We start from the raw sequence: 4,668 nt of genomic DNA on the forward strand, positions 1-4,668 counted from the left end.
AAGCAGTGGTATCAACGCAGAGTACTATCTTACTGTAGAAAATAACATTTTTATAATTCGCATTTTGTCTACTGAAAATAATTTTAATGGATTAAAGATTAAATCATCCGATTTATGTCGTGTTTGGTGTCATTTTAATCGCAAAAGTCTCATTAATCCGTTAAAATTATTTTCAATTCGATATATTGCGAATTATCAAAATTTTATTTTCTATAGTAACATGACATGATATATGAAAGATTAGATAAAGGAAGCCTCGCGAGAAGACTTCGGAACTCTTTGATGATATGTCATCTCGCTCGCTCTTTATTCGTTCTCGCTCTCGCTTCGACGACATCGGGAACCTTTCCTTATCTACGATAATTTTCACGCGAATATAAACATTTTATACATAAAAATTAAAACTTTTAATTTGTATTTTATCGATTTGAAAATAATTTTAATGGATTAATGAAATTTCAGCGATTAAAATGACACCAAACACGACATAAATCGGATGATTTAATCTTTAATCCATTAAAATTATTTTCAGTAGACAAAATGTGAATTATAAAAATGTTATTTTCTACAGTAAGATGACATATACATATACATATATATTCGTGAAATACTATAATATAAATGAAGAAAGCCTCGCGTAAAAGACTGCGAAACTGACGACATGATCTCGTTTTGCTCTCTCATCGTTCTCGTCCTCTCGCTTCGACATCCGGAGACCTTTATATATATATATATATATATATATATATATATATATAATATAATTAATATATATATATAATTAAAGTATATGTTAAAATGTAAAATATCGCATATAAAATATATGTTAAAATAATGTAAAATATCGCATAAAAAAAATATATATATTTTTTTTTTTATTTATTTATATACGCGAAATGTTTTTCTTATCTATAATTTATAGATATAAGATGTGTGGACACACATGCATAAAAAATGATTTTAGATTTTACTTCTCGAAATGAAAGTGGATGTATTTAGCACGGACATGAACCAAATAATCGATGGTATCAAAAAGTGGATGTGGATACGTAGTTCCAATTCCTAAAAGTGGATGCACGGTGCTGCTGTACGGCCTAATAAAAGCGTCCCACGAAAATCGCCGGCATGGACCTCCATATAGTTAGCAGACGAATTAGAGATTTCTTATTTTCTATTATACCAATCGCTTCGGAATCATTTGGGCAAATTTAGGAATAGATTCTCATAGTTTAGGAAATAGTAGTTTATTTATAATTAATTAAAATAAATTGAGCGTATAGTTAGCAGACATAAATTTAAAAAATATTTTTTTTTATTGTAATTGACGTGAAATTATTTGAGAAACACGTCTGTAATGTTCTTAGCCTTTGGGAAATAATTATTTTATCTGAAAATCAAGTTTAAAGTACATTTATTAAGGTGCCTTTTCATGCTGACGCTCGACGCTCATTTTTAGTGGCAAAAGACGTCACGTGACCAAAAATAAAGATACCAATTCGTCAATTTTGGTCACGTGACGTCTTTTGCCGCTAAAAATGAGCGTCGAGCGTCAGCATGAAAAGGCACCTTAAGACATCAATTAGACAAATTTTATATTTCTTATTTTTCTTTATTATTTCTTATTTTTTCTTATTGTAATAATTTGAGAATCATTTGGACAAATTTAGGAATATATTTTCATAGTTTTAAGACTAATAGTTTATTTATAATTACAGAAAATTAATTAAGAATGAATAGTTAGCAGATATTACTTTAAAACATCTTTTTTTTATTTAAAGCAATATGAAATCATTTGAGAAACGCGTTTTTAATGTTGTCAGCGTTTGGGAAATAATAGTTTATGAGGAAAATACTCTCAAGGCTTAAGGTTTAAATCATCTATTGTGGACCAAGTCTTTTGTTAGAAGCTATAAGCTCAAGAAAGACTATAGAAATTTTTTATTTGATAGCCAATCGCTATGTCCGACAAACTCGTCGTATGTACGGCAAATGTAATATATTTATTATATATAATATAATAATAATAATTATTATTTAACTGTGTATAATATAGAAAATTTCTTGAGTCTCTATTTTTTAGCTAATTAATGCGCTTAAACAGATTGTCGTACGACAAATTTAATATCACCCTTAGGGCCATTCCCAGGTAGAACATAAAACTCATAATGACGTCATAATGACATCATCATGATTTTATTCATCACTTAAAAGTTATCTGGACAAAAATGATTCAAAAATGATTTAAAGATGACAAAAGTAATCATTAGATTTAAATCCCCTTAATATAAAATAATTGCATTATATGACTTTTAAAAAGTTTATGTTGCTTGAATAATTGTTAGAATGTGTGAACAATAAACAAATAACTGTAATATATGTATAAAAAATTTTTTCCAAAATCACTTTTAAATGACGTCATCATGATGTCATTATGAGTTTTATGTTCTACCTGGGAAGTTTATTCAAACTGTTTACTTTTTGTGATATTAAATAATTAACTTATACATGTGATCGATCCAATGCTACGTGCCAGTGTCGAGCCGACACTGGTTTCCGACATTGACCTGACATTTAAAAAAAAATATTTGTATATCCATTTCGAAATTTTATTACTTTTTTTAAACTGAATTTGTTTCTTAAGATAATTTTTGAAAAATTATATATTTGTGCTGGTTATGACATATGCAGATATAACACTTATATCAAATTAAAAAGTAGTCTACCACGTAAGGCAGTTGGCTCACGATCCAGAGGTCCCGAGTTCGAGTCCCACCAAGGTAAGTGTGTTTTTCAAATACGAGAAAACATTTAATCCATTATAAAATGCCTAATTTTCAGATAGAATCATTATATAAGTTTGCATGTAGTTAAAAACAAGTTAAAAGATTTCGAAAAGGATATATGAATATATTTTTTTGGCCCAAGCCAAAATTTGTACGCCCATATTGGCCCAAGTTTGGAAAGCAATAAGGGCCCTAGATAAAAGAGCGTGACATCTCGAGATTGGGCCAAGATGGGCGTCCTAACTCGGGCCTCAAATAAAGTTAGGAAACCTTTATAGAGCCCGGTTATAGCCTATATAAAATTTCCACACGGGATATGAAATCAAAAATAAGTCATCAAAACGTTGCTAAAAATGTATTAAATGAGATCATTATGATTTTTTCAAAATGACATTTTAGTGACGTCATAATGACGTCATTATGAGTTTTATGTTCTACCTGGGTTACATACTTGACGCGATGAGCGATGAGCGATATCCAATAAGGAAATATTTTTTTCTAGAAATAATATTTTTGGACATAAAAATTTGTAATGTTTTATTTTAAACACCCGGTATATAATATAATAATAATTATTATTATTTAATATTTATTTTCATCACATTGTGACGAAAAATAGAGCTCTTATTGGATATCGCTCATCGCTCATCGCGTCAAGTATGTAATGGCCCTAAAGGCCATTGCACGTACAAAAATTTTAGTCGTAATCGTAAAGCCATAAGCAAATCGTTCAATCATAGAGAAGAATTATCATGACGTAATAAGAATGCTTGACTGTGATTGAACGATTTGCTTACGGCCTTACGATTACGACTAAAATTTTTGTACGTGCAATGGCCTTTAGGGTGATATTAAACTTGCGGTCGTACAATCTGTTTAAGTGCATTGATTGGCTAAAAAATAGACTCAAGAAATTTTCTATATTGTACACACTTAAATAATAATAATTATTATTATATTATATATAATAAATATATTACATTTGCCGTACATACGAGTTTGTCGGACATAGCAATTGGGTATCAAATAAAAAATTTCTAGTCTTTCTTGAGCTTAGCTTCTAATTGTAAGACTTGGTCCACAATAGATGATTTAATTATAAATAAACCTTAAGCCTCGAGAGTATTCTCCTCATGAATTATTGCTTCCCAAACGTTGACAACATTAAAAACGCGTTTCCCAAATGATTTCATATTGATTTAAATAAAAAGAAAGATGTTTTAAAGTTATGTCTGCTAACTATTCATTTTTAATTAATTTCCTGTAATTATAAATAAACTATTAGTCTTAAATCTATAAAAATATATTCCTAAATTTACCCAAATGATTCTCAAATGATTACAGTAAGAAAAAATAAGAAATAATAAAAAAAAATAGGAAATATAAAATTTGTCCAACTGATGTCTAATAAATGTACTTTAAATTTGATTTTCAGATAAAATAATTATTTCCCAAACGTTAAGAACATTACACACGTGTTTCTCAAATAATTTTACGTCAATTACAATAAAAAAATTTTTTTTTAAATTTATGTCTGCTAACTATACGCTCAATTTATTTTAATTAATTATAAATAAACTACTATTTCCTAAACTATGAGAATCTATTCCTAAATTTGCCCAAATGATTCCCAAGCGATTGGTATAATAGAAAATAAGAAATCTCTAATTCGTCTGCTAACTATATGGAGATCCGGCATGGCTTCTCTCAGGCTTCTCTCTGGCATAAGTAAAAGTTTATGCTTGTGACTTATGCATTATGTATTTTTATGTAGATTGGAAATTCAGAAGCCATGGGCAGAATCACCGACGACCATAGCGCATGCGCTATGGCTTCTGCATTCTGCCCATGGTTTCTGCAATTTTATGTGCTTCCAGCTTTAAGC

Source organism: Prenolepis imparis, unplaced genomic scaffold (genome assembly GCF_030444845.1).
Source record: "Prenolepis imparis isolate NDT839.2.m4 unplaced genomic scaffold, iyPreImpa1.0 SCAF_2, whole genome shotgun sequence".
NCBI lineage: Eukaryota > Metazoa > Arthropoda > Insecta > Hymenoptera > Formicidae > Prenolepis > Prenolepis imparis.